The following is a 27,690-nucleotide window of genomic DNA, read 5'->3' as shown; positions in this document are numbered from 1 at the left end:
TGTTCTCTACATCTCTGTCTCTATTTCTGCCCTGCAAACCTATTCATCTGTACCATTTTTCTAGATTCCACATATGTGCATTAATATACGATATTTGTTTTTCTCTTTCTGATTTACTTAACTCTGTATGACAGTCTCTACATCCATCCTCGTCTCTGCAAATGACCCAGTTTCGTTCCTTTTTATGGCTGAGTAATATGCCATTGTATATATGTACCACATCTTCTTTATCCATTTATCTGTCGAAGGGCATTTAGGTTGCTTCCATGACGTGGCTATTGTAAATAGTGCTGCAATGAAAATGGGGGTGCATGTGTCTTTTTGAAATATGGTTTTCTGTGGGTATATGCCCAGTAGTGGGACTGCTGGGTCATATGGTAGTTCTATCTTTAGTTTTTTAGGGAACCTCCACACTGTTCTCCACAGTGGCTGTACCAACTTACATTCCCACCAACAGTGCAAGAGGGTTCCCTTTTCTCCAGCATTTGTTGTTTGTAGATTTTCTGATGTTGCCCATTCTAACCAGTGTGAGGTGATACCTCATTGTAGTTTTGATTTGCATTTCTCTAATGATCAGTGATGTTGAGCATCTTTTCATGTGCCATTTGGTCACGCTGTATGTCTTCTTTGGAGAAATGTCTATTTAGGTCTTCAGCCCATTTTTGGATTGTGTTGTTTTTTTAATACTGAGCTGCATGAGCTGTTTATATATTTTGGAGATAAATCCTTTGTCCGTTGATTAGTTTCCAAATATTTTCTCCCATTCTGAGGGTTATCTTTTCATCTTGTTTATAGTTTCCTTTGCTGTGCAAAAGCTTTTAAGTTTCATTAGGTCCCATTTGTTTATTTTTGTTTTTATTTCCATCACTCTAGGAGGTGGGTCAAAAAAGATCTTGCTGTGATTTATGTCAAACAGTGTTCTTCCTATGTTTTCCTCTAAGAGTTTTATAGTGTCCCATCTTACATTTAGGTCTTAATCCATTTTGAGTTTATTTTTGTGTATGGTGTTAGGGAGTGTTCTAATTTCATTCTTTTACATGTAGCTGTCCAGTTTTCCCAGCACCACTTATTGAAGAGACTGTCTTTTTTCCATTGTATATTCTTGCCACCTTTGTCATAGATTAGTTGGTCATAGGTGCGTGGGTTTATCTGTGGGCTTTCTATCCTGTTCCATTGATCTATATTTCTGTTTTTGTGCCAGCACCATATTGTCTTGATTACTGTAGCTTTGCAGTATAGTCTGAAGTCAAGGAGTCTGATTCTTCCAGCTCTGATTTTTTCCCTGAAGAATGCTTTGGTTATTTGGGGTCTTTTGTGCCTCAGTACAAATTTTAAGAGTTTTTTTGTTCTAGTTCTGTAAAAAATGCCATTGGTAATTTGACAGGGATTGCACTGAATCTGTAGATTGCTTTGGGTAGTATAGTCATTTTCACAATACTGATTCTTCCCCAATTCAAGAACATGGTATATCTCTCCATCTGTTTGTGTCATCTTTAATTTCTTTCATCAGTGTCTTATATTTTCCCGAGTACAGGTCTTTTACCTCCTTAGGTAGGTTTATTCCTAGTTATTTTGTTGTTGTTGTTGCAGTGATGAATAGGATTGTTTCCTTAATTTCTCTTTCTGATCTTTCGTTGTTAGTGTACAGGAATGCAAGAGATTTCTGCGCATTAATTTTGTACCCTGCAACTTTACCAAATTCATTGATTAGCTCTAGTAGTTTCCTGGTGGCATCTTTAGGATTATCTATGTATAGTATCATGTCATCTGCAAAAAGTGACAGCTTTACTTCTTCTTTGCCAATTTGTATTTCTTTTATTTCTATTTATTCTCTGATTGCTGTGGGTAGGACTTTGAAAACTATGTTGAATGGTAGTGGCGAGAGTGGACATCCTTGTCTTCTTCCTGATCTTAGAGGAAATGCTTTCAGTTTTTCACCATTGAGAATGATGTTTGCCATGGGTTTGTCACATATGGCCTTTATTATGTTGAGGTAGGTTCCCTCTATGCCCACGTTCTGGAGAGTTTTATCATAAATGGGTATTGAATTTTGTCAAAAGCTTTTTCTGGGGCTTCCCTGGCGGTGCAGTGGTTGAGAGTCCGCCTGCCGATGCAGGGGACATGGGTTTGGTGCCGGTCCAGGAGGATCCCACATGCCGCGGAGTGGCTGGGCCCATGAGCCATGGCCGCTGAGCCTGTGCGTCTGGAGCCTGTGCTCCGCAACGGGAGAGGCCACAACAGTGAGGCCCGCGTACCACAAAAAAAAAAAAAAAAAGAAAAAGCTTTTTCTTCATCTTTTGAGGTGATCATATGGTTTTAATTCTTCAGTTTGTTAATATGGTGTATCACATTGATTGGTTTGTGTATACTGAAAAATCCTTGCATCCCTGGGATAAATCCCACTTGATCATGGTGTATGATCCTTTTAATGTGCTGTTGGATTCTGTTTGGTAGTATTTTGTTGAGGATTTTTGCATCTATATTCATCAGTGATATTGGTCTCCAATTTTCTTTTTTTGTAGTATCTTTGTCTGGTTTTGGTATCAAGGTGATGGTAGCCTTGTAGAATGAGTTTGGGAGTCTTCCTTCTGCAATTTTTTGGAAGAATTTGAAAAGGATGGGTGTTAGCTCTTCTCTAAATGTTTGACAGAATTCACCTATGAGCCATCTCGTCCTGGACTTCTGTTTGCTAGAAGATTTTTAATCACAGTTTCAATTTCATTACTTGTGATTGGTCTGTTCATATTTTCTATTTCTTCCTGGTTCAGTCTTGGAAGGTTATACTTTTCTAATAATTTGTCCATTTCCTCCAGGTTGTCCATTTTATTGGCATAGAGTTGCTTGAATAATCTCTTAGGATGCTTTGTATTTCTGTGGTGTCTGTTGTAACTTCTCCTTTTCCCTTTCTAATGTTATTGATTTGAGTCCTCTCCCTCCTTTTCTTGATGAGTCTGGCTAAAGGTTTATCAATTTTGTTTATCTTCTCAAAGAAACAGCTTTTAGTTTTACTGATCTTTGCTATTGTTTTCTTTGTTTCTATTTCATTTATTTCTGCTCTGATCTTTATGATTTCTTTCCTTCTACTAACATTGAATTTTGTTTGTTCTTTCTCTAGTTCCTTTAGGTGTAATGTTAGATTGTTTATTTGAGATTTTTCTTGTTTTTTGAGGTAGCCTTGTATTGCTATAAACTTCCCTCTTAGAACTGCTTTTGCTGCATCCCATAGGTTTTGGATCATCATGTTTTCATTGTCATTTGTCTCTAGGTATTTTTGGATTTCCTCTTTGATTTCTTCAGTGATCTCTTGGTTACTTAGTAACGTATTGTTTAGCCTCCATGTGTTTGTGTTTTTTACTTTTTTCTTCCTGTAATTTATTTCTAATCTCATAGTGTTGTGGTCAGAAAAGATGCTTGATATGATTTCAATTTTCTTAAATTTACTGAGGCTTGATTTGTGACCCAGGATGTGATCTATCCTGGAGCATGTTCTGTGTGCACTTGAGAAGAAAGTGTGATCTGCTGTTTTCAGATGGAATGTCCGATAAATATCAAATCTATTTGATCTATTGTGTCATTTAAAGCTTGTGTTTGCATATTAATTTTCTGTCTGGATCATCTGTCTATAGGTGTGAGTGAGGTGTTAACCTCCCCCACTATTACTGTGTTACTGTCAATTTCCTCTTTTATAGCTGTTAGTATTTCTCTTATGTATTAAGGTGCTCCTATGTTGGGTGCATATTTATTTTAAATTATTATATCTTCTTCTTGGATTGATCCCTTGATCATTATGTAGTATCCTTCCTTGTCTCTTGTAACATTCTTTATTTTAAAGTCTATTTTATCTGTTATGAGTATCGTTACTCCAGCTTTCTTTTGATTTCCATTCGCATGGAATATCTTTTTCCATCCCCTCACTTTCAGTCTGTGTGTGTCCCTAGGCCTGAAGTGGGTCTCTTGTAGACAGCATATATATGGGTCTTGTTTTTGTATCTATTCAGCGACCCTGTGTTTTTTGGTTGGAGCATTTAATCCATTTACATTTAAGGTAATTATCAATATGTATGTTCCTATTACCATATTCTTAATTGTTTTGGGTTCGTTTTTGTAGTTCTTTTTCTTTTCTTGTGTTTCCCACTTAGAGAAGTTCCTTTAGCATTTGTTGTAGAGCTGGTTTGGTGGTGCTGAATTCTTTTAGCTTTTGCTTGTCTGTAAAGCTTTTGATTTCTCCATCAGATCTGAATGAGATCCTTGCTGGTTAGAGTAATCTTGGTTGTAGGTTCTTCCCTTTCATCACTTTAAATATATTGTGCCACTCCCTTCTGGCTTGTAGAATTTCTGCTGAGAAATCAGGTGTTAACCTTATGGTAGTTCCCTTGTATGTTATTTGTCATTTTTCACTTGTTGCTTTTAATAATTTTTCTTTGTCTTTAATTCTTGTCAATTTGATTACTATGTGTCTTGGTGTGTTTCTCCTTGGGTGTATCCTGCCTGGGACTCTGCATTCCCTAGACTTCAGTGGCTATTTCCTTTCCCATGTTAGGGAATTTTTCAACTATAATCTCTTCAAATAGTTTCTTGGGTCTTTCTTCTCTTTCTGGGACCCCTATAATTCGAATGTTGTTGCGTTTAATGTTGTCCCAGAGGTCTCTTGGGTTGTCTTCATTTCTTATCATTCTCTTTTCTTTATTCTGTTCTGCAGCAGTGACTTCCACTATTCTGTCTTCCAGGTCACTTATCCCTTCTTCTGCTATTGATTCCTTCTAGTGTATTTTTCATTTCAGTTATTGCATTGTTCACCTCTATTTACTGGTTCTTTAATTCTTCTAGGTCTTTGTTAAACATTTCTTGCATCTTCTCGATCTTTGCCTCCATTCTTTTTCTGAGGTCCTGGATCATCTTCACTATCATTATTCTGAATTCTTTTTCTGGAAGGTTGCCTATCTCCACTTCATTTAGTTGTTTTTCTGGGGTTTTATCCTGTTCCTTCATCTGGTACACAGTCCTCTGCCTTTTCATTTTGTGTATCATTCTGTGAATGTGGTTTTCATTCCACAGGCTTCAGGACTGTAGTTCTTCTTACCTCTGCTGTCTGTCCTCTGGTGGATAAGGCTATCGAAAAGGCTCGTGCAAGCTTCCTGATGGGAGGGACTGGTAGAGCTGAGTGTTGCTCTGGTGGGCAAGGCTTAATAAAACTTTAATCCTCTTGTCTGCTGATGGGTGGGGCTGAGTTCCCTCCCTGTTGGTTGTTTGGCCTGAGGCAACCTAGCACTGGAGGCTACAGCTCTTTGGTGTGGCTAATGGCGGACTCCAGCAGGGCTCATGCCAAGGAGTACTTCCCCAAACTTCTGCTACCAGTGTCCTTGTCCCCATGGTGAGCTACAGCCACCCCCCGCCTCTGAAGGAGACCCTCCAACACTAGCAGGTAGGTCTGGTTCAGTCTCCTATGGGGTCACTGCTCCTTCCCCCTGGGTCCTGATACACACACTACTTTGTGTGTGCCCTCCAAGAATGGAGTCTCTGTTTCCTCGAGTCCTGTTGAAGTCCTGCAATCAAATCCCGCTAGCCCTCAAAGTCTGATTCTTTGGGAATTCCTCCTCCCACTGCTGGACCCCCAGGTTGGGAAGCCTGATGTGGGACTCAGAAACTTCACTCCAGTGGGTGGACTTCTGTGGTATAATTGTTCTCCAGTTTGTGAGTCACCCACCCAGCAGTTATGGGATTTGATTATATTGTGATTGTGCCCCTCCTACCATCTCATCGCATCTTCTCCTTTGTCTTTGGATGTGGGGTACTGTTTTGGTGAATTCCAGTGTCTTCCTGTCAATGACTGTTCAGCAGTTAGTTGTGATTTCAGTGCTCTCGCAAGGAGTGAATGCAAAGCCTTCTACTCCGCCATCTTGAACCAATCCTCTGTATGGACAAATGTTTAATGTTACATCTTGGCATATCCCATCTGAATCCAGGAATGTGAAAAGGCATCCAGGACATGCAGCTTCAGCTACCTCCTCACCAGGCTTCCCAGAGTTCTCCTTATCTCATTGTAATTTGGATATGAACAGTCCGTCTCTCAAATTCCAGGCTTAGAATGACTCAAATTTTATCCCTAAAGAGCCTTAGCAAAGTAGATGAGCTAAATGTGACCTTAACTAATCTTTTAAGAAAAGAAAAATGATGCATGTCACCTTTAAAAAGCCAGCCATTCAATAACAACATAATGGGCTCATAAGTATGATAATTATTTTTCCCATGATGCAAACCATATACAGTAGACTGTTTCAAAAGAGAAGTACAATTTACTTCTCTTCCATCTTCACATTAGGAGGTAATCAACATGTTTTGTGTTCCTCATATTATAGTCTCAAGAGCAAGGAGTAATTTACATGTCTGATTATTATTTGCACCAGTCAGTTAGTCAAAATGTATTGTCAAATTAACTAGCAGATAGTGGAGACTTGTGACAGTGGGACACAAAAGTAAAAGGTTTTTAAATGAGGGGTAGAAAGGAGTAAGAGCTGGAGCAATGATTTCCAATCTTTTCCCTATGATGATGCCTTTTTTATTTCAAGAAATTTTAGGACTCTGGTTAAGACAGCAGACTAAACACACTCATTAGGCTCTGCTCCATCAAAAACCCCACAAAATGGGGCTTCCCTCGTGGCGCAGTGGTTGAGAGTCCGCCTGCCGATGCAGGGGGCACGGGTTCGTGCCCCGGTCTGGGTAGATCCCACGTGCCGCGGAGCGGCTGGGCCCGTGAGCCATGGCCGCTGAGCCTGCGCGTCCAGAGCCTGTGCTCCGCAACGGGAGAGACCACAACAGTGAGAGGCCCGCGTACCACAAAAAACAAAACAAAACAAAAACCCCACAAAGAATGGAAAGGGGACTTGTAGGAAGGTTAATATCCTGGAACAAAGATAATGGGATAAAGATGATAGTAGCACAATACTGGAAACTGGAAAGCAGATGGATGAGCAATGACTGATGTTAAAGACCTAAGAAAGCTGAATCCTAAATCATCTCCATGTACCTGTGGGAATGGAGAAGCTAAACACAAGGGGATTGACTGAAAGTCTATTTAAGATACAGTTAGACCCCCACCCCCTCATTCCCTCAGCCCTGCCTTGGCTGAAGATGAGGCGCTTACTCTCCAGGAGGGTCAAAAAGGCAGGACACTAGGCACAGCTGAGAGTAGAGACAGCAAATTAAAAATACAAAGGGCGACCTTCCCTGGTGGCGCAGGGGTTGAGAGTCCGCCTGCCGATGCAGGGGACGCGGGTTCGTGCCCCAGTCCGGGAAGATCCCACATGCCGCGGAGCGGCTGGGCTCGTGAGCCATGGTCGCTGAGCCTGCGCATCCGGAGCCTGTGCTCCGCAACGGGAGAGGCCACAACAACAAAAAAAAGAAATTTATTTCTCACAGTTCTTGAGGCTGAAAAGTGCAAGACTCAGGTCCCTGTAGACTCAGTGTCTGATAGGAGTCCACTTCCTAGTCCTAGCCAGCCATTGTCTCCCTGTACCCTCACATTATGAAAAGGACAGGGGCTCTCTCTCTCTCTGACCTCTTTTTAATCCCGTTCATGAGGGTTCCAGCCTCATGACCTAATCACCTCCCAAAGGCCCCACCTCCGATCACCATCATACTGGTGATTAGGTTTCAACATCTGAATTCTGAAGGGACACAAACATTCAGTCTATAGCAGGTAGTACCTAAAATATGCAAAGAATTCCTACAAATCTATAATAAAAAGATACAGATCCCAATAGAAAAGGGTTGGCAAAAGATCTGAACTAGCTCTTTGCAGGAGAAGAAATATAAATAGCCACAGTCAAATGAAAATGTGCTCAACCTCATTCGTAATCAGGGAAAAATAAAATTAAAACCACAACGAGATACCATGTCACACCTGCCAGACTGGCAAAAGTTCAAAGGAGAATGGCTACATCTGAGGAAGGAGGAGGAAGCACACAGGGGATTTCAGAGGTAAAGCTGAACACAGGTGTTCGCGCTACTATAGTTCTGTACACATAACATGGATTTTATGAATACTCTTTGAAGCTACTCAGTATTTAAGCAGAACAATTAAATGAGATGATGACTCGGTACAATACACAGCACAGTGGCTGGCATATGCTAGGTGCCCATTCTTCTAATTCTTGTTTCACTGTAAATATTTGAGAACAAATTTGAACAAAACTAAATAGCGGCTTTCTCGCAACTCCAGTACTTGTTGGTAGATTGAAGAAGACTGCAAGCTCGGATTCCAGATCTATTCAAAGACAGGAACAAACAAGTCCTCCCACTCCCGGTTCCCCATCTTACAATCTAGTTATTTATTCCAATGTTACTAAAAATAAGCATCTAAAAGTGTTTCATCCTTTCTCCCATCTCTTTAGATCTCTTTCTGACTAGAAAATAGTCCTTTTGTGAAATCATGATGAGAGAAGCCACAGCCCAACGGTGGAATAAATGAAAATCGAGGCACAACGGATGCCTGCAAGCCGGCACACTGTCTCACATCAGTGAGACTGTCTCACCTGGTCATCCCCATCGCTACACGGTGTATAACAGGCAGGAAAGGAGAAAAGCTAAAGGCTTGCCCCATGCCTGCTCTTGGATTATACTGCGGCCCACATGTTTTAAATCCCTAAATCATTTTGAAAATATTTGTCATGCAAAAGAGCCCCAAACCAAAGAGAGCTGCAGGTAATAGCAACATTTTAGTAATAAAGCCTCTGACATTGGTCTTCTCCCCACAGTTTTGCTTTTCTCCTTCTGTAACCTTGAAGCCGCTTGGAAAAACAAACAAACAACAGAAACAAGGTTTCATTATTTCATCCAAACAGACGTCAGACAAATGGCATCCAGGTATGACACAGAGACAAGCAAGAGGATTTCTAAGTTAATGAGAATCAGGAGGAACACAAAAAACCAAGCCAGGCCAGGACTGTGTTTTCACTGGTGGTCTGGAAGAGGGGGTGAGTGAACCAGCGAGAGGAAGAAAGGAAGGGGAGCTGGCCAGACGTCAGCTGGGTGAGGGAAGCGGATGACAACCAAGATGGTTCGTCCCTTCGCTTCATCCCTGAGAGCCTAGCGCATGCCAGGCTTTGTGCTCGGAAACATCAGCACAGTCCCTGCCTCGCGGAGAACACAGCTTAGCAGGAGAAAGAGAGGAGAAGCGAGTGATAACCAGCGTAAGAGGAGAAGCAGGGGCTGCCACAGGAGCACACGGTCCCAGGCTTGCAGGCTCGGCCTTCCCATGGGGATCAACATTAACCTTGGGCTCTAAACAGGGGCACGAGTTAGCCTGACACAGTGGGGTGGGGGCCAGGTGAGAAGAAAGGGGAGAAAGCCCCAAGCTGGGGGGCTGCGGGTATGGAGACTTCGGAAGCAAGCAGAGTACGCAGAAGGCTCCCTGAATAGATGAGAGGGCCTGGAGCAAAGAACACAAGAAGGGCAGAGCTAGGGTCACGCTCTCCCTGGGGCAAGGCCCACTGGACAAGCCCAGGAAATGTACAGCTTTAGCCCTTAAAAGCAGATGGCATGATCTATACACCTCAGTTCTACGGCACTCTGGCAACAATGACACACTTGGCTGCAGGGAAGATGCAGGTCGGGAGGTCTGGCTGGGACGTGACAGTGACTCAGGGAGTGCAGTTGGACGATACACACTGAAACCACAATTACAAGACTGGTTTAAAATTTTTGCAAGAGAAAAACATTTGCAGTGTGGACCTTCCCATCCACACCCTCAGGTCTACGACTCCTGGAAACTCCCCTGCTGCATTTCAAAAGAAGCCTCCCAGCACTCAAAGTCTATGTTGGGAAATGGGTAAGAGTTTGACAGCCTGCCTGTTAGTATTGAGAAAACTTCTGCTGAATTGAAGAAACTGGACTTTGTTCCTTTCGAAATCTGCTCACACACAGCCTTAGGGGCATTTGTAAGGTGAGACTGAAGAGGACTAGAAAGTGGGGCGATGTCTGCCCATCACATGTTTAGTCCTAAACTTTCCCACCCCCCAACCCCGCTCCCCACCAGCTCTTCCAGTACCGCAGCTGCTGCAGGCTCTCTTAGCCAGAGACCTGTCAGGAGTCAATTGAGCTGTATCCATCCAGGTACTGCAATACATTTGTTTCAACTATAATTACTCCTCCTGGCAGACAGAGGTGTGAGACAGAGCAGGCCAGCGCCACCCAGGTGCATGGACCAGGCAGCAGGCAGAGTGCAGTGAGGTGGCTCTGCCATCTGGTGCATAGAAGAAAGGGCCTGAGGCTCACACCTCCACCCACAGCCTCTAAAGTCCAGACTTCCCATCGCAAGCCAAGTGCTAACGCCTCCATTCAATTCTATTCAGCCCCTCCAGTCCCATGGGTCCCTTTTTTGACTTCTCATCCTCTTCCAATTACCCCTTGACATTCATTTTGACCTGATCTCACCAGGATAAAAATGCTGGGGTGTTAGGGCCAGGGGTTGAGAGTGGAAAGCAGAGAAAATTAATCGTGTAATTTGTCTCAAGGTCTCTACAAGCCCTGGTGACAGCCTTACCTCTTCTATCCAGGCATGGTCCTGATGGAGATCATAATGGATTATTTTCCTAAAAATAATTATTGTTATGGTTAAAGCTAAATTGCTCTCTATTTTTGTCATCTTAGAAAACAAATGATATGTTCCAAACACCCGTGTGACTGTTTCTTCTACCCCTTTTTGCCACCAGTGCCTTGCATGTAGCAGGCATTTATAAAAAATGTTCATTGATGCTATATGATGGATAATTAGCACCAGAGCCTGCTGGTTTGGAAAAGGAACTTTCAGGAAACCGAAGATCTAGAAGCACAGAAATGGACGAACCCACACAGGGCACACCTCAACACGTGACTGCTCAAAGGAGCCCACCCTATCAAATCAAACAGCAACATGATTCATGTCACAAGGACCCTTTCAACGTGGGGACCTATTCCTCCCCAGGATCCCCTTGTGGAAAAAACATGTATTTACCTCATAGATTTTGTTGGAGATTCTGTCCTCTCTCTGGGAAGATATTTGGAGACACCACTCAGCAGGAGAGACTTGGAGGGACCAGATGGCTGGTAAATGAGAGGCTATTCTCAATCCAGGGCCAACAGGAAAGCAGAGAACCAGAGCTCAAATTTAGATTGAAACCTGGTACCCAACAGTATAAAGTTAGAAACTCCCTTGAACCATCTGGCACTTTTAAATAAATACCTGTCTGTCCAATCCTAGAATGGAAAGGAAACTCAAAGTCTAGCTTTCTTCCCAGAGACGGCCTCTGTACTACCAGTAGTGCCTAGCAGCCCCAGGAGTTCCTTAAGATGGAGTAGCTGACTGAGCCTACATCAATGACTGCCAGTCTTAAGGATCTTAAAGTTCTTTGGAATCTTTCTGATTCCACACGTCTTTCATGCTTCTCTTCTCTCCATCTAATCCTTTTTTTCATTATCCTACCTGAGGCTAGAACACACACACACACACACACACACACACACACACACACACACTCTCTGTGCAACCCTATCTAAATGTTTTAATACATTATTGTCCTTCTGCCAGTCCACTCATAATGGTCTTTCCTTCTCACTGACACTTTCCACTTTCCATCATGTCTCTCTCCCCCTCTTGACAATGACCCCTAAAAGCCAACATTTCACCTTCCTGTGTGAAGTCACCATCCCTGAGTATTATGAAATATGGGGTCTCCCGGCCAAATCAATGTATATCTCAGACCCTCCACCCCCATCTCCCACCACCACATGGCCTTAAGATCTCTCCCACCATACATGTTAGCCATGAGCTAACACTACCTTGACCTTTCACCTGGACTAGAAATGGCCTAACCTGATCAATTTCTTCAGTTGAATCTTCAGCCCTTGGAAAAAGAAGTGAAGAAAGAGTCTGGATCAGGAGGACTGACAGTAAAGACCACAGGAAACAGGAGACAAATAGGACCTCCCTTACTTGTTTCCCTCTTCTCCCCTATTGTTAAAGGGTAAGTAAATGAGATAAAGTGCAAATGCACTCAGTAAACACAGTTAAACTCAATACAAATGTAATTTAACATTGCTATTAATTTTTTCATCACAAAAAAAATCCCTTCATTAGCATGGAGCTAATGTCATGGATGGTTCCCTCAAATAAGCTCCACCCCCACGACACAATGCTTTCTTTAGTCTCAGTCTTAGTCATCTTCAGCTCCACCCCCTCCCTTGCCCTCCACATTGTCGGTACAGTTTCCATTCACTCTTTTTTCAGAAAATCCTTCAACCCAGTCTCTTCATCTGCTCCCTTTTGCTCTGAACTCAGTCCAGCTTTCTGTCATCTTGACACAACAGTATGACTCCCTTTTACCCTAGGATCTGCCCACTCTGTGTCATTTCAGGTCCTCCAAGAAACAGATTAGACATGCAAGATATAGACTGGAGAGAGGACCAGTGGGGAGTTGCATGTGAAGGATAAAGAGGGAGGGAGCGGCGGAGGAGGGAGAGCCTTTGGACCACCGTGCAGGTCTGACACCTGTGAGAGGTGGAAGGAAGATGGGGTAGCAAGAACCTCTGACCACAGTGCAGCCCTGAAAAAATCTCAGTTGACCAATGGGTAGCCTCCAAGCAAAGGTCCCCATTAGTGGAACCTCACATGGGACAGAAATGAGGCTTTAGTACCCTCTCTGTGCTCAGTCACTGACAGTAGTCAGCTCAAGAGAAGCGTGACCTCAGTATAAACAGCAGAGGGGGAAAGAGAGTCTTCTCAGTAAAGGTACTGGGTCAGTTGGATATACATAAGGAAAAAAATTGAAAGTTCCTCTGACACCATTCACAAAAATTAGTTCTGGGTGGATTTTAGAGCTAAATATGAATGAAAAAAAAAGACCAAAAATGTGAAAGACAAAAAAAATTTAAGCTTTTAAAAAATACTACAAGAGAATGCATTTATGACCAAGAAAGGAAACCTACAAACTATATAGGAAAAGAAGGATTAATTTGAATACATTAAAATTAAGAACCTTTATTTATCAAAATTAAGAACTTCTGTTTTGGAAGGCAGAAGAGAATGAAAAGACAAACCAAAGCAGGAGAAGGTAGCTTGAACACGTGTAACTGATAAGGGGCTCATAACCAGACTATAAATAAAACTACTAAAGTCAATTAAAATTTTTAAAAAGCAACAGAGAACCCAGTAGAAAAAAATGGCCAAAGACTTGAACAGGTGTTACACAAAAGAGGATATCCCAGTAGCCAATAAACTTATGAAAAGGTTCCTAATATCATTTATCACGAGGGGAATATACATTAAAATCACAATGAGATATCACTAAACACTCACCTGAATGCTTAAAACTAAAAAGACTAATAACGCCAAGTGCTAGAGAGAATGTGGAACAACAGAAGTTCCCAGGTGTTACTGAAGGGCGTATAAAATGGTTCAGTCACTTTGGAAAACTGTTTGCAACATAGACTACTAAGCTCACCCTGTGACCCAAAAATTCCACTTGTAGGTCTGGAAGTACCTAGAAGCGGCATTACATATGCATAAAATGCACACCAAAAGACACGTACAAGAATGTTCATGGCAGCATCATTATCATGAGGCAAATGTCCACCATGAGTAAAATGCATAAATAAATTGTGGTCTATTCATTCCACGGCATACCATAGTGAAAATTAATAGATCAAAGCTACACCTGACAATATGGATGAAGTTCACAAATACAAGGCAGAGTGAAACCTACTCTAGGATTACACAAATTCAAAAACAAGCGAAACTAAAATTTGGCGTTTAGGGATTCATACTTATGTGGTAAAACTACTGAAAAAAAACAAAAAGCAAAGACATGATAACCATCAAAGTCAAGATGGTGGTTACCTTCAGGGAGGTTGGGGGTGGGGGTAATAGGAAGAGGTACGCATGAGGTTTTGAGATGCTAGCAATGCCCTACTTTTGACCTGAGTATTGGCTGTATAATAATTTTTCAAACCTTATTATTATCTTTCGTGCATTTTTCTTAATTGTGTTATACTTCATAGCTTTAAAACATGTTTCTTTTACAATAAAAAATAAGAAAATTTTACAGAAGAGGAGTAATATAGATAGGCCTAGCTCCTGGCCCTGAAAGCGTACACCCGATGATCTGGCAGGGACTGTGTGAAAACCCTAACAAACATAAGAAATAGAAGACCAATCACAAAGAAGTTTGTCAGGTCCGTTGGCCCGGGTGAAAGGAGGTCCGGAGGGTGAGGGAAAACATCGACCAGTATGAGGTAGGAGAGGCACTGGGACATAACGACCTCACCTGTTCTGGGAATCAACAAGAGACTCTAACTTCCTACCCAGAAAACAATGGGGCTGACGGGAAGGGAAAGTGGGCTTACGCCCCACAACAGACCAACCAACACCTGGCCCTGCTGTATTCTCACCAAATAAGGAATTACCCTGTATACCAAACCCCACCCACCCCCTGCAAACCACCCTTCCCTTACACCCCAATAAAAATCTCCCACGCCCAGGACTGGGCGCGACTTCTCTGGCCCCTTTCTCTCGGACCAGTGAACCTCGCCCGGGAGCGCTCCCTAATAAAGCTCACTTGAAGCTTTCCTCGGTTTCGCGGTGCCGTTTGTTAAGATCCGACCTTACAAAGTTAATTTCATGAGAGGACAAAGCATTGTTCCCCCTGCCCTTTTTTAATAAAAGAAGTAGAAAACATAAGGTGTTATTAACAGAAACATCCTTGGAAGCAAAACTGAGTAGAACACCAACTGTCTGCCTAGCACCCCAACTACATAGAGAGAGTCGAGGTGACTCTGCCTCTCCTATCAGGTAAGGGATCCCTCTCTTCACCTGGTTGGCAGTTTGAACTGCAAGGAAGGACGACGCCATGACTCGTACAAGCAAAAAAGTGATTGATGGCTCATTTTCCCCAGGTACTTTTGGAACCACCTTGCAAAGGGTACTTTCAGTACTCTGATAATTAATGGATAAGCTAGCAGGCACTTTTTCATTCAAAGACATTTATTTCTTAATTAAAATGACATGCAAATGTTAACATTTATTAATTACTTTACCAGTTCACAGCAGTGTAATTAACTGACTTTAAAAGCTGAAAATGATACTTCCATTTTTCAGAAATTGCAGCATTGGGTTGAAATGAAAATGTGAAGTAAGAAAAGTTGTTCTTGGGCCTTCCTCAGCTCCTTTCACAGTCTCCCCCCGACATCTCACCCCTGTGACCGTTTACAAAGTGGGCCATAATGATTAGGATGTCTGATTCCCAAAGCCAGTTCGTAGCCACTGTGCTATTCCAGATAGAATACATAGTAAAGCAGAGAGGCACCATTACAAAGCTAAGAGCAAGTGATACAAAAAGACAGAAGAACCTAGCTATAGGCATGGCAGTTTCTCCCTTCATGATTCCAGGAGAGAAAGTGAATGCCCCATGCCTGCAGGCAACGAACTGGAGGAATTGAATGAAGGAGCACTTTGTGACAACATCAACATACTGCGCCTGCTGTAAGGTACATCCACTCTTCCTCATCAATCTCAGCTGAGTCCCTGTAAAACACCACCAGCGGCCAGTGAGCAACGCATCTGGGGCGGGAGGGGCCTTAGAGCCAGCCACCTGGAGTTGGGGGTCAGTTATTCTGCCTACTTATGGTCAGCTGTAGGGAACAAGCAGACGTGGAGTATGGCCAGGAGCACGAATGAATGAAAATGTTCATTAGGCCCCATAGCCACAGTGCTGGGTCTACAAGTCCATTCAAGGGCAAGGGAAAGGTTTAGGACTGTAAAAAAAAAACCAAAAAAAACTATATATATACACACACACACACACACACACATCTCACTCAAAACTATGAAAAGAACACTGGAAGACCACAATCAATAAATATTTAATTAAATGCCTAAAAAATGTAATATGTCAACCTCATTTATTAAATTAATATTCATAAAAATTTCATTACACTTAAGGGCTTCCCTGGTGGCGCAGTGGTTGAGAGTCCGCCTGCCGATGCAGGGGACACGGGTTCGTGCCCGGTCCGGGAAGATCCCACATGCCGCGGAGCGGCTGGGCCCGTGAGCCATGGCCGCTGAGCCTGCGCGTCCAGAGCCCGTGCTCCACAACAGGAGAGGCCACAACAGTGAGAGGCCTGTGTACTGCAAAAAAAAAAAAAAATGATCTATAGGTTAGGCTTTCTTTCTTCATAAGAATTCCAAGTATGAATGAGAAATCATAGCCAATTGTGAATTAAGTAAATTGTTCATAGCCTGATTACTTCAAAGGCAAAATTATTTCTTAAAGGTCTTCCAAGTATTTACAGCCAAAAAAAAATTACATTTCCTGTAGCATTTTATTTTTTTAAATGATATAGGATAGAGCCTCCAAAGGAAAGAGTTCCTAGGATCTTTAAACAGCCCTGGCCAGTGTTGTCCTGAATCTGCAAAGGACCATTAAAGGCATCACCGAATCCAAGTTCTTCACACAATGACTGAAATGTTGTCAGTCTTCATTAAACCATAATTACATTTGGAGGCAACACTTTCCATGATTATGAGCACAGGATCTGGAGTCAGACTGCTCCGGTTCAAATCTTTGCTTCATACTTCACTGCGTGTCCTGAGGGAAGTGGCTCAACCTCTCTGAGCCTCATTTTCCTCATCTGTAAAACAAGGAGCATGATAGAACCCACTTTAAAAGATTGGGAGAATTAACTGCGTTAATACGTGTAAAGCACTTATAACTGTGCCTGGCATATAGTAAATGCTGACTAAATGTTATTTATTCACAGAAATGTGGATCTGCCATGAGAACCCCATCCCAGTGTTTAACCATGTTCATGTTGTTCCAAGGTGAATGTGCACAAAAGCAGGCAGAGACACTTCTTCAACCACGTTTCTCCCAGACAAGGTCAGGGCATGTTTCCGAGCAGAACACTAGTGGGTGTTCAGGGCCAGGGGGCACACAGGAATTGAGCAGAGAGCTAGAAATCCAGGTCACAAACAGGACTTTCACAATGGAGTCTCTTGCCCTGTTGTCTCTGAAATGGTTTTCTGGCCCCCTTGCAGTGGATTATTCATGCTTACGAGAGAAAAAAGAGAAATTTTGCAAAACTACATGATTAATTAATCCTCAACAAACTGCGTAGTTGACCTGCGGCAAATGGATGCTTCCTACAGAGGTTTCAATTATTTGAATGCAAATTAAGTATTTTATAGACCCTTAGAAGATCAAGATAATTCTTTATAAACATCCATTTTATTAGGAGGGAAAGGAAGAGAGAGAGAGAGGAAGCAAGGAAGGAGGGGGAGAGGGAGGGAGGGAAAGAATGGAAGAAGAAAAGAAGAAAAAGATGGAAGGAAGGAAAGAAGAAAGGGAGGGGGGATGAAGAGAGGAAGGAAGGAAGGAAAAAAAACCTAGAACCAAAGGATTTGTAGTATGAACTCATCTGTAAAAAGAAAGAAAAGAAATCCAAACCCCACTTTTGTATGTTACATGTGTAAATGCATAGAAAAAGGACTGAAAGAACGCACATCCAATCATTGGCAATGCTACCTCTGAGAGGGGAGCAGAGTTTTGGCAGGGGTTTTGGTGGGAGGACAATGGGAGCAGAGGGTACTAACAGCCTGGAGAGATGCCCGCCATCTAAAGAGATCAAAACCTGGTGAATGTGGTGGGTCCCCCAAACCTCTAACTAACTCACAATGTGGCCATCCTGCACTGGAGGTCTCCCAACCCTATTTGGCTGTGGGAGTGAACAGCAAGGAATTCTTGCCAGGGGAGAAGAAACCCAATCTGCACGTTACAGGCTAAGAAGCATCACCAGGCAAAGGTGGCTGGAAACAAGCCAACTGGCTAGAGGCCCACCTGGCTAGAAGGGCCAAATGAGCTCACGAGAGTCCCCAGAAAGCAAGCACACCTTTCACATCTCTCTCCAACTGAGTATCTAAGATGGTCCAAATCCCAGGACAGCCTGTACTCCACTTACCGGTGCATTCCAGACATGTCATATTTGTGGGCTGGAAAAGCCTCAGCATCTCTGTCATCAAGGATGTGTCTGTCCTGTAACAGCTGGGTGAGCTAGTGTCTCAGAGTCACCCGCTCATCCTCTAACCCTAATGGTCTTCCTACAGGTACACCTTGAACAACGCATTCAACATCACTATGTGCTAAGCATCTGTACGGTCAGGCCACTCGAGATGACTGTTCTCTTGTTCTCTGTACATCCCCTGCCCAACCAGTCCCTGCTTCACCTACACCCTACTCACATGACTGACCTTCCCTCCTAATCCTAAAGCTTAATCTGTAACTGCCCACATGCCTGCCCCCGCCACAGCCCAGCTAGTGATTGTTCTAACCTTTAGATCAGAACAGCTCCACTACAATAGTTTATCAAAGGGAACACATCTGCCCAGGTCACCAACCCGAGGGGCAGTGAGGGATGTGCCCCTCTGCTGGTTTCCCTGGTAACTGATGAGCCAACCTGACATCAGTTCCCACTATAACTGGTAGCCTCCTTCTCCACCACACACCCCCACCCCCAAGTAGCCAAGACTGCTACCAGGTCCTGCCTGCTGTCTGCCATACACGGTCGCTCCAGGACCTTGCTTCAGACATCGAAAGATTCCCTATGCAATAAAACACTGATGTCTCTGTTGCTGTCTCTAGGCTCTTCCTTTGGTTTTGCAGCTGGGCAATTACAAGGCTTGCAGGTCTGTGGGGCGCAGCCCAACAGCACTATATTCAGAGATGAATAAGACACAGTCCCACCCTTGAGAGGGACAAAGCACTAAAAGGGGCAATTATGGTTCAGTGGTTTTAGGGCTACAATATCAGGAAGCACAGGGTAGTGTCGGAATGCGTGACAAGCACACCTGACCCAGCACACCTGGAGTGGAAGAGGTAAGTCAGAAGGTGATTACCCCTGGGCAGAGCCTTGAAAAGGGGTGAACAAGGGGAAGGGCCAGAGCTGATATGGATGAATGAGGATGCGTGTCCATGCTCCCACATGCCCCTCTGCCAGCATTCCTGAGGCCAGACCTCACCGACGGCCGGTGAGATTACAGTCTCTTTGCCATACACAGTGGGCATTATCTCACTGTTCTTTGGCATCGGAATCCTTTGAGTTTCACCTGAACACTGTTTCATATAGGAACGTGGGCAGAACTGATTAGTCCCTAATAGAAGCCTGTTACTCCACTCCACCAAGAAACTATAGCTGAAATAATTGGGTTCTAGGCTGCAATAACTAAGTAATGCTGCTCAGATATCCTCTGAACAGGCATCATAATTAATCTACTCACAAAACTTGGACGTTTATGCTCAATTTACATGTCTTGGCATTTTCATGTGTATTTTCCTTCTTGAACCACTAGCTCCCTTTCCTTCCCACTCGCTCACGTCTATCTTCCCCTGTGGCTTGGGTTGCCCATGCCTTGTAATATTAAGTGGACTCAAATAGGTTTCCAAATCCCCTTTTTTTAAGAACACATGGGGCATCAGTCTAGATCTGGGCATTCAGATGACAAAGAACAGAAGGAGATCAGGGAACCTATCTTTTTATTCCAATTGATAAGTATCGATTGAACACCTCTGTATAAGATGTTGTGCTAAATACCGAGTAGAATTCAAATACATATAGGACATCTCTCAAGATAGGGACAGTTGGGAACAATAAGACGATTATTACAAAAGGAAACAAGCAGAACAAGGCAGGAACAAGTAACAAATAACAGGCAGGAATTCCGAGAAAGACGAGATCGTTGTCAGAGAGGCAACTGCTAAGTTCCTCCAAAACTGAAAGAGTAAAACTAACACTCAGCACTTAATGGATGAGGTTTGACATGTACCCAAAAAATATCTTAAAGATAAAGCATTGCTAGGACCAAACACTGTATAAACAAGCAAATTCTTGTGGTATTGTTACAGATCCAAAGTTGAAGCAGATAAAATGGTATAAATACGGAAGGCATCAAATTAGCAATGAAACAGACTAAACAAAAGTCAGAGGTCACTGTGGGCACTCACCCAAGATATCCAGGAAAGGAGATGCCTTGGGCCACAGATCCTGTGTACACACCACGGGGACAAATTTACAGTGGAGATAGGTGCTCTGAACCCGATGTCTTTAAATATTTTAAAAGCGCAACTCACACCCACAACTATCTTGCTGTGATTACACAAGAACTTAGAAGCTTTGGAAAAAATTTGACCTGCTGGCTAAACGTCCCTGTTGAGACACAATACGCTGACCAGAGAATGTAAGTATCTTGGTCTTGAAAGGAGTTAAAATTTTCACTATAAATGAACAAAATAGCATACTAGATTTCTTATGAATCTCTCATGAAATTGGTCAATATGAGTCCACTTGGAGAGACTGATCCATCCTAGGTGTGCTTAGACTAAAAGCTAAAAATATAAGCAAGTGCAAATTCACCAAGGTAAATGGCACAAGTACTCTGCCTTCGACATGGACTTCGCAGTCAAAATAATGAACTTATGCAGGGAGAAGCCAAAGTATTAAAAAAAAATAGTGATGACCTGAATTCAGTTAAACATAGAAATGAATCTTAACTGGTAAATACAGTTACAAAACATGATGAAATCGTTATAAATCTTGGAAGAAGAGCTACACAATTTTAAAATAATAATCATTTGATGATAATATATTGGGGGAAAAAATTTCCGAATGTGCCAAAAACAGGAGATACAAGGGGGAGGTGCTATGCGAGTGCAAATGTTTTCACATTTCATTGGGAGAGTTAAGATGCTGATTCACTTTTGGAGTTGATAGACTAGGACATGTAAGTTTAAATATATTACTTAAAGATAAAAAGGTAACTGTAGATAATTTGACTTCCAGTTCCAGCTAAGATGGAGTAAAAGAGACCAGATTTATTTATTTTTTTCTGCTTGAACCAACCAGAAAAAGCAGACAAAATATATTTTATAAAATGGTTTTCAAGAAACTGGACATCAGGCAACTAAGGACAGTGATCCCTGAGAGACAGAAAACAAACGTGAGTCCTACACTGGCCCAGCTTATTGTCTTAAGAGAGTATCCAGGCTGTGGCTCAGAAAGGAGAAAGGGAAAACCAGGCAGAGCCCCATGGTCTCCTTGAGTTGAGGACACAAATATGGCCGTACAGGAAGGCCAAGGTAACTAGTGTCCACAGGACAAAGTACCAAAGATGAAAGAGCTGCACAGAAAAGAGAGCTTAAGAGACCTGCAGAGGGTCCTCTTCCAACCTTCAGCTGAGCACTGATAAGCTCATGTGTGAGAAAAAACTAAGACTGGGAAAAGAATCACAAAAAAGGCTTAGAAAGAACAAACCCTAGACAGTGACAGGAATAGTTCCTGCTCTTACCAGCCGGAGTGAAAACCCTCATGATTCAGAGTGCCTCAGTATACAGAAGGGTTTTGTGTCTGTACTAGGGGGAAATTATCCCTAGATTAAATGCTGCTCTGGTCCCACCTAACAAATATTAAAAGCACATCTCAAAACAAAGTTCAATAATATTTAACGGAAACACGAAAGTATCCAGGACCCAACAAGGCAAAACTCAGTGTCTGGTATCCAATCAAAAATTACCAGGCATGCAAAGGAGCAGGAAAATACAATCCATAACAAGGAGAAAAATCAACTGAAACTGATGCAGAAATGACAAAGATGATAGAATTAGTGAACATGGATATCAAAACACTTGCTATAAGTGTATTTTATATGATCAAAAAATTAAAGGGAATTTTAAGCTTGTTAAATATAGACACGGAAGACATGAAAGATCATAAGTGAATGTCTATAAATGAAAATTACAATGTCTAAGATTAAAAATACCCTAGATGACAAAATAAATGAGTCATGAGTATGAAATATACACTGTGGGGAATACAGTCAATAGCTATGTAATGTATATATATATATTTTTTAAAGCATAAGCAGGTTCTTTTTTTTTTTTTATGGCTGGGTTGGGTCTTCACTGCTGTGCGCGGGCTTTCTCTAGTTGCGGCGAGCAGGGGCTACTCTTCGTCACGGCACGTGGGCTTCTCATTGCAGTGGCTTCTCTTGTTGCGGAGCGCAGGCTCTAGGCATGCGGGCTTCAGTAGTTGTGGCAGGCAGGCTCAGTAGTTGTGGCTCATGGGCTCAGTAGTTGTGGTGCACAGGCTTAGTTGCTCCGCGGCATGTGGGATCTTCCCGGACCAGGGATCGATCCCTTGTCCCCTGCATTGGCAGGCGGATTCTTAACCACTGCGCCACTAGGGAAGTCCCTATGTAATTAATATCTTTGTATGGTGACATATTATAACCAGACTTATTGTGGTGATCAGTTTGAAATATATAGAAATATCAAATCACTATGTTGTGTAACAGGAACTAACATAGTGTTGTAGGTCAATTATACTTTAAAAAACAAACAAACAAACTCACAGAAAAAGTGATCAGATTTATGGTTACCGGAGGTAGGGGTTGGGGGGAGAAAGAATTAGGTGAACGCAGTCAAAAGGGACACACTTACAGTTATAAGATAAATAAGTACTAGGGAGTTAACATACAACATGATAAATATAATTAACACTGTGGTATATTATCTATGAAAGTTGTTAAGAGTGTAAATCCTAGGAGTCCTCATCACAAGAAAAATATTTTTTTCTATTGCTTTAATTTTGTTTCTATTTGAGTTGATGGATGTTCACTAAACTTATTGTGGTAATCACTTCATGATGTGTGTAAATCATATCATTATGTTGACACCTTATACTTAAGCACTGTATGTCAATTGTATCTTAATAAAACTGGAAGAAGAAAAATACCCTGGATGGGATTTACAGTAAATTAGAAATTGCGGAAGAAAAGATTCATGAACATGAAGTACCTGTAGTACAACTTCAAGCAGCCAAATAACTAGAATCCAAAAATAGAGGAGAGGGAGGGACAGAAAAAGTATTTTTAAAATGTTTTCCAAATTTGTTGAAAACTTCATAAACCCCACAGATCCAAGAAACTCAATGAATACCAAGCACAAGAATATATTGAGATTTCAGTTTGAGAAAAGCTTCCATAAAAGAGATATGCAAATATGCAAGAAGGAAGGAAAGCTTGGTGGTGTGATGTCATAGGCTGAATTGTGTTCCCCCAAAATTCATGTGTTGAAATCCTAACCTCTAGTACCTCAGAATGTGACTATATCTAGAGTGAGGACCTTTAAAGAGGTAATTAAGTTAAAAACAGGTCATATGGGTGAGCCCTAACTCAATATGGCTGGTATCCTTATAAGAAGAGGAAATCTGGACACAGATATATGCACACATGGACCAAGGGGTGACCATGTGGGGACACAGTGAGAAGGGGGCCACCTGCAAGCCAAGAAGAGAGGCCTCAGAAGAAACCAACCCTGCTGGCACCCTGGTCTTGGACTTCAGCCTCCAGAATTGTAGGAAGATAAGTTTCTATTGTTTAAGCCACTCAGTCTACGGTACTTGGTTATGGCAGCCTTAGCAGACTAATACATGTTGTAGAAGCCAAATATTAGCCTTACAGAGGCCCATCGTTCAAGCTGATTCAGGGGAAGTTGCTCCCTGCTTCACACCTTCATCCAATGCCACAGGGCCCTTACCCTCCTCTGTTCCCCTCTCCCCCCAGCCTGGGACTTTCTGATGTCTGTTCTTACATCTATTGCTGTTATGCCCTCCCTGAGAGCACCTAGTTTCCCAACCTGGCCCCTAAACTTAATGCCACCTGAGATCTTCAAGGCCTGATGCTGGACTAAGAGGAAGGACACGCAGACTTGAAAGTTGACTCTGAGTGGCAGGGAGTCTGGAGGGACCGAAATGCTCTGGAGTGTCACACTGTTGTGAAATGTGCATTTTTTTTTAAAGAAGGTGATAAGAACCCTTCTAAACAGCAAACTTTCTTACTAATCGTCTCACAGTTCACTGTGGGGTTTGAAATATTATGAGAGATGGAACTGAATTAAGACTAGAGGAGAGAGAATGATGAAGTATGAGCAGTAAAGTGTGGGTGTTTGGAGCTCTTCATTTATTCCATAAACGTTTATGAGTGTCTATTATACGTAGGCGCGGCAGACACTGGAGAGCAAAACTTACATAGGGCCTGCCTTCCAGAATCATCTATCAGGGAAAACAGAAACTGATATAAATTCATACAAATATGAAATATACATACACATCTATGTATATAGGCAATATAATATACAATAACAAGCTATAGGAAATTCTGTGAGGGTTACGTCCAGAAAGTTTTGGAAGTGAGCACAGCTTGGTCTGCTCCGGTCTGGGTGGGCAAGGAAGGCTCGCCTGGGAGTGAGCCTTGAGCCTGTGCCACGTAGAAGCTGCGGCCTCTCAGCGAACACTCACCCTGTTCCACTTCCTCTCCACCTCCGGGCCCAGAAGCCTGAGGCTACATTTTCCAGACTCCCTGGGCAGCTGGTTCTGCCAGTGGGAATCCCTGGGAGGAGACTGGAAAGTAGATGAAAGGCCTGGTGGCAGCGGCAGCAAGAGCAACAGAAACAGTGACAGCAGTGACAAAAGCAACAGTGGTAGCGGCAGCCGCAGCGGCAGGAGCGAGGGAGGGCTCTTGGGTTCCTGCTCTGGCAGCCGCAGCAGCACGCAGTCGTGGGCTTGGGTAACAGCGTGTTCTCTTTGTGCACCCAGCCCTAGAGGTGGCGTGCCCTCCTCAAATGAGCAACTCAGCCTCCCGCTTTGCGCTCTGTCACTGCTCCAAGGCCTTTGTTACCAATTTCCCTGGGTGAAATTCCCTCCACTGAAAAAACAAAGAGTGGTTTCTGCCTCCCCAGCTAAACTCATGCTCAGCGCCTAAAATAGCCCCAGGAAACTGACTCAAAGATAGGAACCTGGATTGGTTATCTGAGCTGAGTTGGCTTGAATGCAGTGATTACCTCAACGCCAGTGGGAAATGGAATACTGGTCTCCATGGTACACAGTGGCAAACGGTTACTTAAATTATCACCACTGGCTGCTTGGGATGAAGTGCTTATAGGAGGCTAGGCTTGAGGAGACCCGTGGCTATAATTGACCATTTGGGTGGGAATGATGAACGTAAAGGCTCTGGACGGGCTGGCTGCTTCTGAACACACTGGTGAGTTTGCAGAAGAAAAAAAAAAATGACAAGCTCAGGGCTTTACTATCTCAGCTAATGTCAAGGTTAGAGAACCATAAAGTTTCTATAACAGCAAAAGAGAACCTCTTGTCTTATAGCCACAGAGCCAATCTAGCTAAAACATTAGACCTCAGATTCGATCCTGTAGGTAGCAAAATCGCAATGAACAGATTCACCGGGTCTCTTATGTGATTTATGAGTCTACAGTCAATCAACCAATCAAGTCACTGTTCTAGGTCTTGGGTACAGAGGTGAACAAGACCAACAGCACTTTCACCCTCAGAGAAGTCCAGGCAAAGATCTGGAGGAAAGGCATTCTAGGCAGAGGGAACAGCAAGTGCAAGGCCCTGAAATGCAGCCGGCTTGGGGTGTATGAGGGACAGAAAAAAGGCCATTGTGGCTGAAGTGCAGTGAATGTGGAGGAAAGTAGCAGGAGACGGGGCTGGAGGGGCAGCAGGGGTCAAGGCTGGCAAGGCCACAGTGAAGATTTATTTCATTCTGCTTCAGTAAAAGTCATGTGGGAGTGCTAAGCAGGTAGAATACAGCAATACAATTCTGACACCAACCCCCAGGGTCAGCAGAGACACCATAGCCCCCAAGAAGACTGGCATTACTTCAGATGCCAGCCGCAAGTTCAAGGGTCCCGAGGCCACCCACACTTCTGAATAGCTGGCTAAAAATTCAGGGGCTTCTATGACTCCCTCAGGTTCAATAATTCACTAGAACAACGGACAGAAATCAGGAAAGCACTAGACTTACACCTGAAGTTTTATTATAAAAGACACAAATCGGGACCAGCCAAATGAAGAGACACACAGAGTGTGGTCTGGGAGTGTCCCCAGGGAATCAGGATGTGTCACCCTCCCAGCACTTGGATGTGTTTACCAACCAGAGATGCTCATCTAAGCCTTGGTGTCCAGAGCTTCACGGTCCAAATGACTGCCAACCTGAAGCCAACTCATTAGGATAAATGATCAAGACCCACCATGAATAACAACAGCATTTCTATCACTTGGGAAATTTTAAGGGTTTTTAGAAGCTCCATGCCAGGAACCTGGGACAAAGAACAAAGAAATTCTTCATTATACAACAGCAGGAGAGTGTCATAATCTGAGTTAAATTTTAGAAAGATCATTGCAGCTGCTATATTGTCCTGTAAGAGACAAGACAGGACATGGAGCCTAGGGTGGCATTCCAACCAGATGGTCTCTGACTGCCTAGTCTCCCCTGATCCCTGTCTATTTTCCAAACCTGGCCCTCCAGCCTTCCCATTGATTCTAGGAGCTACATAATATCCTTGAAATAAATATTCTCTGCTTATAGAGAATCTTGTAGATTCTTAAATCTTATAGATTCTTAAATTCTTAAATTCTTAAATCTTATAGATTGAGAATAAATATTCTCAATCTATATTTTCATCCTCCTATAATGAAATCTATTTTTCCACAGGCATTATCATTTAGTAAAGAGGAAAACCTTTCTTAATCAATTTCAAGGATGAGAGATTAAATTACTTAATAAATGCTAATATTGCAGTGCAAATATTTTTTACTAATTTTCCTTGCAAATATACAATATGGCATCAATATTCTAAGCTTAAGTTAACTAGAGTTGGTTTCTGTTGTTTTCGACCAAGAACCCTAAGTGTTGCATACTCTCTCTTTCTACCATTAGGTTTCCATAGTCTCTCTTCCACAAAAGAGGATGTGGTTGACCCTCAGCTCCTAAGTTTACATGTTCCAGATCTAAACACTCATACTGGTTTTCAGTTTCATTTCCAAAGTCCTGGGAGAGAGAATCTGACCATTTCATCTGGGGTCAGATATACTCTCTTAGTCCAATCAAGGGTAACTCGGAAGGCTGGGTCATGTAGTTCAAACATCACTACTAAGGTCTCATGTGCCTAAAATGATTATAAGTAGAATTAGATCCCCCAAACGTTATTTCCTACATGTAGGTGGAATGTAGATAGCCAGGGGAGGAAAAAGTATGAATTACAGGAAGGGAAACATGAGCTGATGACGCATAGAAGCTGGAATGGTTGTGGCATTTTCAAAGAACCGGAGAGATCCTGGCCAAATCACAGCAGAAAGATTTGATGGGAAGTGGAGGAGGCGTGGACTTGGCTACGAAGGGGGAGGCCCTATTATGGAGAATCTGGACACCTGGCAGAAAAGTTTTCACTTGTGAAGAAAATGGGCTGAAGAAAGGTCTGAGAAAAGTGTCATCTAAACAGGGGGAGCCAGTTGGATCTGAGATAATGGTTAGCGAGAGTGAGAGGTGGATACAATTTTTTAAAAAGAGAATACAGTAGTTTACGGAAAATGAAAGAGAAATAAATCACAATTGTAAAATCTAAAGTTGTTAGTGAGAGAGAGCAGTAAATCTCAGTTACAAACAACCGATGTATGAATGTCCCATAAAAAAGAATAGCCAGTGGCATGCTGTGTCCTTTCTGTGCTTGTCCCTGACTTTCAGGAGGTAATAGCATGGCAGGGAACCATCAAATCTAATGAATAGCTCTTTTCTTCTTTAAGCGGGGGGGGGGGGGGGGG

At 42.7% G+C, this 27,690-nt stretch overlaps 1 protein-coding gene and 1 long non-coding RNA gene across 5 annotated transcripts in view; both read right to left on the bottom strand.

The window, feature by feature from the left end:
* The window catches only part of LOC141278004 (uncharacterized), a 28,395-nt gene extending 16,290 nt beyond the window's left edge, over positions 1–12,105 (bottom strand). The window contains exons 1-3 of the long non-coding RNA XR_012330069.1: positions 11,849–12,105; positions 10,991–11,155; positions 10,541–10,589 (exon numbers count right to left, since the gene is read on the bottom strand). This is a non-coding gene — a long non-coding RNA (uncharacterized lncRNA). The remainder of the gene's footprint in view (positions 1–10,540; positions 10,590–10,990; positions 11,156–11,848) is intronic.
* The window catches only part of CNIH3 (cornichon family AMPA receptor auxiliary protein 3), a 283,620-nt gene that overhangs the window by 149,389 nt on the left and 106,541 nt on the right, over positions 1–27,690 (bottom strand). For all 4 annotated transcript variants that reach the window (XR_012330064.1, XR_004525071.2, XR_012330067.1 and 1 more), the window contains one exon: positions 15,876–16,659. The gene's annotated coding sequence lies outside the window, so the exon portion shown is untranslated. Of the gene's footprint in view, positions 16,660–27,690 lie in introns of those variants that run through there.

This window comes from Tursiops truncatus, chromosome 1, assembly GCF_011762595.2.
Source record: "Tursiops truncatus isolate mTurTru1 chromosome 1, mTurTru1.mat.Y, whole genome shotgun sequence".
Classification (NCBI taxonomy): Eukaryota; Metazoa; Chordata; class Mammalia; order Artiodactyla; family Delphinidae; genus Tursiops; species Tursiops truncatus.
This window is presented reverse-complemented; position numbering and strand designations above follow the sequence as displayed.